The sequence below is a fragment of the Micromys minutus genome, assembly GCF_963924665.1.
Source record: "Micromys minutus genome assembly, chromosome: 3".
Lineage (NCBI taxonomy): Eukaryota > Metazoa > Chordata > Mammalia > Rodentia > Muridae > Micromys > Micromys minutus.
In genome coordinates this window covers 68,245,538-68,254,420 of record NC_137972.1, presented here as the reverse complement: position 1 = coordinate 68,254,420, position 8,883 = coordinate 68,245,538, and positions in this window count along the sequence as shown.

Genomic DNA, 8,883 nt, shown 5'->3' with positions numbered 1-8,883 from the left:
CCTGCTTTTAGTTCCATGCCTTCTTTTACATGTGTGTGCATGTATGTGACCAAGGAATGTGAGCATAGAACTTATCAGTGGCTACATCACTGAAAAAAATGTCTTTCCCTCTTCCAGAAACCGATGACTATAGATCCTCAGGGAGGGCATTGTGTGAGCTCTTCATCCTAGTGAACATTAAACCAAGAACTTTCATGTATTGTGTGTATATGTGTGCTTGAGCTCACAGGTGTTCGTGTGTATGCATGTGTAAAGGACAGAGGTCAGCCTCAGACATCATTCTTGTCAGAGGGCCCACCACATTTTCTGGAGACCTGTGCTCTCAATGAAGCTGGAGCTCACCTATTCAGCTAGACTGGCTGGAGAGTAAGTCCCAGGGATCCTCCTGCCTCTGTCTCCCGAGCACTGGGTTACAGGCTTGAACCACTGTGCCTACATTTTCTGAGAGTGCTGGGAACTGGGCTCAGGTTCTCATGCTCGAATGGCAAGCAGTTTACTGAGCCATGACTCCAGTATCCCGACAGTGCCTTAGTGATCCAAGTATCTAGCAGCTAGCCTCTTCTCAAGGCTGCTTACCCCACACCCTGAACGCCAAGTGCAGTTTCCTCCTCGAAGCCCTGCCTAGGCTCTTGTCCCTACCTTGCATTTCCTTGTTTCTTTTTCACTTTCCTTCTACTCAGCACCCCTTTCCCTCCTGTCTCTGTCCTCAGGGTCAGTGTATCTTCACATCTGTCACATCTGCACCTAAACAGCTCCTAGACCTTGCTCTACTGATAGCCTTCTGATTTGCAGCAGAGGTTTTCTGTGTGCTGGCCACCATCTTGTGCTGACAGCAGTGCTGAAAAGCACTAGGTGAAAACGTAGCTCATCATTTTCCTCAAGGGACTCGTTCTTCATTTAAGTCATTTTCGTCATCACTGTCACCACCAGCCCAGCAGTGGCAGCGGCAGTAGCCATGGCAGCAGCAGCTGTGGCAAGTGGTATCCTCTAGTTCAAAGATACTTCCTCTGGAACCTAACCTCCACTCTGCTAGCGCTGGGTGCGACAGGGTCTGAGATTCATGGAGTGACCACCTCAGAATTTATTTGCATTTAGTTACAAGCCTTGTCAGCTTTCCACTACTTAGAGAAACCATTCAAATTCCTCAGCTCAGCATACTTGTCCATCTGACCTGAATGCACCTTTTAGACGTTATGACACCACTCCTCATAGTCACAGCTGCAACAATGTTCATTTTTACCTACATCCATGACCCTGTGTCCCCATGATAGGAAACAATCACAGTGAGGCTCATGAGAGGATGTTGAGCCTAGAATCCTGTATTTTGCTCGGCCAGCCACGTTTCCAGCTGGTGATCTCGCAAATGACTTCATCTTGTAAGGTCCTGTTATGGTGCCTACCACCTACCATCACATCTGGGAGCTGAAGAGCACCTTGAATAGGAGGAGACATCTGGAGACTGCACATAAGCTCCATGTCTGATTGTCTACACATCTGTTTCCCCATTCTCCAGCTCCTGGAGAGGAATCCCCCCTTGTCTGCGGTATCTATGAAGTGGCAGTGCTATTCAATGTATAAAGAACTTGACAAATGGGAAGACTGCTGACTCACGTACTCTGTGACAGATGCTACTCCAGGGAACAGGTCAAGTGCAGAGAACACAGGGCCACTCAGAGTTAATGGTCCAGAACCAAGTGGAACAGCTTCCCAGACCAGAAATCCAAGAGGCCTTTGCCAGAAAAACATGAAGGGCAAGCATCTGAGTGCATAATGAGGCTGGGACTCCATGCTTTGTTGTGTGACCAGTATTTACTTATCAAGCTAATCAATCTAGCATGCGAGGTGTGCTAGATAATTATGAGGCACCACCACAATTGTTACTAAAAACAGCTTTAGTGTGGCTACTTGGTATTTTAAAAACAAATAAGAATATACTTCCAGTGTTGGGAAAATGCAGCAGAAACAATATACTTATTTGTTCTGCATGGTCCAGAGAATAACCTCTAGTAGCCATGCTTTAGGTTTTGAATGAGTTAAGTGTAGAGTGAGCAAAAGAATAAACAGTGATTCGCAGACAGAGAGGTGCAGCACATAGCAAAACAATAATCAAACACCTGAAACATCCAGCCCAAACCACCAAATTGCCCAACTGAGAGAGCAAACAAATGGTAACGCCATCAAATCAGGGCCCATCAATATCCAGGAGAAATGGCCGGGGAAGCTGAGCATGAGCCACAGTTCCTGACTGAGAGTCCAGGCAGAATGTCTCCTTCCGTGAAGCTTCCAAGTGAAGAAGCAAATAACAGCGCAGATGCCATCAGCAAATCTGGGACTCAAAACATCCACCAGAGGCCGGGAAACTGGGGCAGTGACCTGGAGCTCCCCACTAGGCCTTCATTCCAATGTCCTAACTTTGGACTTTTCTTTCCCACTACAGGTACTTTTATACCATGGGAGACAGAATAGTAATCTCTGTTGGAAATGGTTCACCTTCTGGTTGTTTCCATTCCTGGGCTGTTTTGCCCTCTCTGTCAGAGAATTAGGGCAGCCCCCCCATCTTCAGAAAAAGACATTTTGAGATAAAGACTCTTGGTTTGGGGATGGAAAAGACAACCTTCTCAGTGAACTTATATAATTTCCTGATAGGAAATAACTTTACCCACTGAGCCACCATCTAGCCCCATGAATATTATAAAAGGTTAACATATCTGGCCACCTCTCTGCCCATTTTCATCTGACCAGCTGATCAGGAAGCACACAGTTTGGATTCCTTCTCTCTACCAATTACTCTGCCTGATGCATTCTCTAGGACACCCCCAGTGGCACTGAGCAGTATGCTGTTCCCCTCCCCATTGTTCTGCCACCTCCATGCCTGCCTTCCCCCCACAATCCACTACCTAAAGTGTCCCCAGGGGCACACCCAACTGCTGAGAGACTTGCACCAGCCCCTGAGTTCCATTGTTCAGCACAAGGACACCCACCAGAGGCCTGTTGTACAAGGAACACCAAGGTTAGGTCCCCCTCCCAATACCTGTTACATAAGGAACATCCAGGGGCAACCAGATGGCTAAAGGCATAAAAATAAAATCAACAAAAGTCAGGACAATATGACATCTTCAGAGCACAGCTATCCTACTACAGCAAGCCCTAAATATCCTAAAACAACCAAAGAACAAGAAAATGATCTTAAATCCAATCTTATAAAGATGATAGATACATATAAAGAGAAAATAAATACATTTCTTGAATACAGGAAAATACAATTAAACAGGTAAAGAAAAGAAATAAAATGGTTCAAGACCTGAAAATAGAAATGGAAGCAATAAAGACAGCATAAAATAAAATAAAAAAATAAAGTCCTGGAGATGGAAAACCTAGAGAAGACAACAGGAACAACAGACACAATCATCACCAACAGAATAGAAGAGACGGAAGAGAGAATGTCAGGCATAGAAGATACAATAGAAGAAATTGGTGTATCAGTCAAAGAAAATGTTAAATCTAAAAAATTAATAAAAATACATGGGGACACTTCATACTTATTAAAGAAAAGAATTCACCAAGATGACATGTCAATTCTGAACATTTTTGCCCCAAACACAAGGGCACCCACAAATGTCAAAGAAATTGTTGAGTCCTGCATGGTCACAGAAGGGACAGTGTGACACAGTTTCTGCTCCTAGAACACAGTCAGCAGGGTATGGGCCTCCATTAGTGTTGATGGTTGCTGGGCATGAGGCTTGTCTACATACATACATATATACATACTTACATACACACACACAATACATATACATATATAAAACTTTGTTTCTCCATCAGGAAATAGTCTCCTCACCAAGGTCAAGAGGAAAAGAGTGTCCTCCCTGGCATGGTTAATGACTCTATGATAATCAGAGACGGCATAAGTCTGGGAGTCAAAGGTGTATCTAGGTCCTCAGCAAAATGGTAAACATGGTGACTTTCTTTCAGAACAGCCCTTAAGGTTGTGGGAAAGAACTCTGAAAACATGAGTTCCAGAATACATAAATCAGTGTAAGAGCTATCCTTTACAGGGTTTCTCGACTATGCAAACATAAGGATACAATATGAATTGTATGAGGGGCTTCATGAACCTAAAAGGACAGAGACAAGCTGCACTAATGAGCCAGCTTGTCAGAAAGGCATTAAGAAAGGAGATAAAGAGATTTGGGAAGTGGTGATTGAAGGGCAAGATCCCACCAAGTTAAGTTTATTGTTTGTGCTTACAAATGCAGGCAGACAAGTGAGCTCCAGGTCCACCTGGGATACAGGCAATTTAGGTACAAGCCTAGGAATGGTGGGAATGGTAATTTCAGATCAGGATCTCACACAGTTAACGTGCTGTCTGTGCTTACAGAGGCAGACAGATCTCTGAATTCATTTATGTTTAAAAAATGTGCTTGTCTTTTCCTAGGAGTCAAGAGGCTAGGGTCAAAAAATGTTGATTGGTGGGATAATCAAAAGGGAACCTGGGGTAAACTATTGAACTGATATGTAAATAAAAGGCTGGGCTTTGATCTGTGGAAGCTGAGCTGTCTGAAGATCTGTAGAGAAAGCTGTCTCAAGAACACAGGCTGTCAGCTTGTACCCAAGACTTGATTTCTAGTCACTACTCCTGAACACCCCTTCCTCAGAACCCCTCTCCAAGCTGAGGCTGGTCCTTGGCAAGAAACATTTCTAAGGTTTAAATTGCACATTGAACCCCACATATTAATAGTGTGAGACTTCAAAACTCCACTATCACCAATGGACAGGTCATCCAGAAAAAAAAAATGGGAAAGACCCGTATGAAAAGTACTTTAAGTCCCTTAAGAAAGAAAAAGAGAAAGATATCAGATAATGGAAAGATCTCACGTCTCAGACCAGTAGGAGTAACACAGTGAATCCTACCATCTTACTAAAAGCAATTTAGAGATTCAATGCTATTCCCATCAAAATTCCAACACAGACTTTACAGACATTGAAAGTGCAATTCTCTACTTCACATGTGGAAAAAAGTAAAAATAAAAAAACTCAGGGTAGCTAAAACAATCCCGAATAATCAAAGAATTTCTGGAGGTATCACCTTTCCTAAACTCAAGTTACTCTACAGAGCAACAGTAATAAAAACTGTATGGCACTGGTATAGAAACAGATAGGTTGACCAATGGAATAGAATCAAAGACCCTGAAATAAACCCACACACCTCCAAACACTTGATTTTTTTTTTTTTTTACAAAGAAGCCAAACCAGACAATGGAAAAAAGAAAGCATCTTCAACAAATGGTGCTGGTCTAACTGGATGTTAGCATGTAGAAGAACACAAATAGATCCATATTTAAAGACTCCACGTAATACTGAATACATATATCTAACAGAAGAGAAAGTGGGGAATAACCTTAAATGCATTGGTATAGGAAACAACTTCTTAACAGAACACAAATGGCTCAGTCTCTAAAATCAACAACTGATAAATGGGACCTCATGAAACTGAAAAGCTTCTATAAGGCAAAGAACACTGTCAATAGAAGGAAATGTCAGACTACAGACTGGGAAAAGATAGTCACCAACTCTACATGCAATAAAGGGCTAATTTCTACAATATATAAAGAGCTCAAGAAATTAGATATCAGCAAACCAAATAACCCAATTTAAAGGTGGGGTACAGGGCTAAACAGAATCATCAACAGAAGAATCTTGAATGGCCAAGAAGCATTGAAATGTTCAGTGTCCTCAGTTATCAGGGAAATGTAAATCAAAATGACCCTGAGATTCCACCTTATACCAATCAGAATGGTTAAGATCAAAAACTCAAATGATAGCACATTCTGGTGAGCAAGGGGATCACTCCCCTATTACTGGTGGGAGTGCAAACTTGTACAGCCACTTTAGAAATCACTTTGGCACTTTCTAAGAAAACCAGAAATAGTTCTACCTAAAGATCCAATTATACCCCAAAGATGCCCCCACTATACCACAAGGACACTTGCTCAACTATTCTCATAACAGCTTTATTCATAATAGTCAGAAACTGGAAACAACCTAAATGTCCCTCACCTGAAAAATAAAGAAAATGTGTTATATTTACACAATGAAATACTATTCAGCTATTAAAAACAAAAATATGAAATTTCAGGCAAATGGATAAAACTTGAGAATATCATCCTGAGTGAGGTTCCCCAGAGCTAGAAAAGACATATGATATACACTCATTTATAATTAGACACAAGACATAAAGTAAAGAATAACCATGCTTCAATTCACAGACCGAGAGATACTGGGTAATAAAGTAGGTTCCAAGTGAGGATGTGCAAATCTCACTCAGAAGGGGAATTAAATAGCAGTTGGAGGTAGAAGGAAAGAGGAAACTGGGTAGGAGAGGGGCTGAGGAGGGAAACAAGCATGTCGACCAGGTGTGGGAAGAAGTGGGGGGCTGGAGAAGGATGGAATTAAGAAATGGAGTGCATCTCTAGTGAGTAGTTGAAGGCCTGGGACAAGGGAGAATACTGGAGCCTATGGGATGACCCTAGCTGGCATTCCTACCAGAGGACGGTATAGAATGATGTGGCCACCTCCTGTAGCCAGGCAGGACATCCAGAGGAGGGAGGGGGGATGTCAATCCACCCACAAAATCTTCAACACAAAATCTGTCCTGCTTACAAGATGTGCAGGGATAAAGATGGAGGAGAGACAGACCCATTTCAGGTAAAAGAGATAACCCCTGGCACTATTAATGATATCCTGCTATGTTTGCAGACAGAAACCTAGCATAACTGTCTCCAGAGAGGCTTCATCCTGCAATGGAGGGAGGCAGATGCTGAGACCCATAGCCAATCATTAGGTAGAGACCAGGGTCTCTTGTGGAAGAGTTAGAGATAGAAGTGAGCAAGTCAGAGGGGCCAAGGACACCATAAGACTTAGAGTCAACTAACCTGGGACTATGGGAGTTATGGAGCCAAGGACACAGCAAGCTCTCAGGGGCTGGACCTAGGCCCCCTACACATCTGTAGCAAGTGTGCAGCTTGGTTTTCATGTGGGTCCCTTTGGGGCTCAGTCTGTTTCCTACCATTGGATTCCCTTCCCCTAATTGGACTGCCTGGTTGGGCCTCAGTGGGAGAGGATGTGCCTAGTTCTGCTGGGATTAGATGCCCCAGGCTGTAGTGGTACCCAGGGAGACTCCCTTCCCTGAGGAGAAGGTGAGGGAGCACTGGCGGAGGGACTTTTAAGGTGTGACTGGGAGGAGAGGAGGGAAAGGCTATGGTTGGGATGTAAAGTGTAAGTGAATCTAGGTGGATGTATGTAGGTTGTACGAAGATAGCATGCTGCTTTACAAAGGGACTGTTAATGGATTTTGGCTTCATGATAGGGGCAGCAGCGGGTCTTGGAAGTCATGCCTTTGGATACCAAAAGGTAATCACATGTATGTATGAGTACGCAAGGATGTAAATGTCTATTGCTCTTGCCCCAATACTTTTCTTAAACAAAATGAGGTCCAGTCAATTCTTTCTGTTTTTTGGTGGAAAAGTTTCATGTCCACAACATGGATACAATGCATTCTTTAATACGTCTGTCAAATTCCACTGAAATACGTCTAGTCTTGTCTTTTACAATGTATAATCATTCTTTTAAAATTGTACTTATTTTTATGACAGTACATTAGTGTTTTACCTGCATGAATATCTGGATGAGTGTCAACTCCCCTGAAATTGGAGTTACAGACAGTAGTGAGCTGCCATGTGGATGCTGGAATTCGAACCCAGGTCCTCTGCCAGAGGAGCCAGTACTCTTATCACGGAGTCATCTCTCAGTCCCACATGTATAATACTTAATTACATTCTTTGATATGCTTTACTAATTATGAAAGGGCTAAGCATACTTGTCTGTAGCCCCAGCTCCCAGAGAAGCTGAGGCAAGAAGGCTGTACACAGGAGCCTGAGAACAAACAGACGGCAAAGATAAAAAGAATGGGGAATGGGCGCCAAGCCCCGCACCACACAGCTTTCCTCGACATTGCAAGGCCTGTTCTTAAAAATTCCATACATACCACCAACTAGCCTTACATTCACACTTCTATTTGACCACTACCCTTCCGGTTTCTAATATTAACTTTTCTCTCTGAATAAGTGTCAAGGTGTTTTGATTACTATAGACACTCCCATGTCGGTGTCTTGTGTGTGTGTGTGTGTGTATGTTTGTGTGTGTGTGTGTATGTTTGTGTGTGTGTGTGTGTGTGTGTATGTTTGTGTGTGTGTGTGTATGTTTGTGTGTGTGTGTTTGTGTGTGTGTGTGTGTATGTTTGTGTGTGTGTGTATGTTTGTGTGTGTGTGTGTATGTATGTTTGTGTGTGTGTATGTTTGTGTGTGTGTGTGTGTGTGTATGTATGTTTGTGTGTGTGTGTGTGTGTGTGTATGTATGTTTGTGTGTGTGTGTGTGTGTGTGTGTGTGTGTGTGTGTGCAAGCATGTGGAGGCAGAGCAGGATGTCTGGCAGTGTTCTCCATCACTCTTGGCTTTTTTGCCTTAAGATAGAGTTTCTTCCTCAACCTGAAACTGGCTCTTTGGACAGGCAAACAACTCACAAGGATGAATATTAGATGTCTGGAATCAGGGCAAGGCAAATCAAAACTACAACAAGACAACGTTACTCTATCTGGAAAGCTATGCTCAAAACAATAGAGAAAATAACTTGTAGCAAAATGGTGCACAGCGTGCAGAAATGGCTTGTGTGTAGGATGTGTAGTGTCCCAGGACATTATCATTGCACATCTTGATTTTAAGCTTCTGGCCCCTTGAGCTCAGAAGATAGATCTTACTTAGTTTAGACTACAGAACATGCAATCATTTGTCATGGCAAATTCCACGTAGCCCCATTTAGCATAAACTTT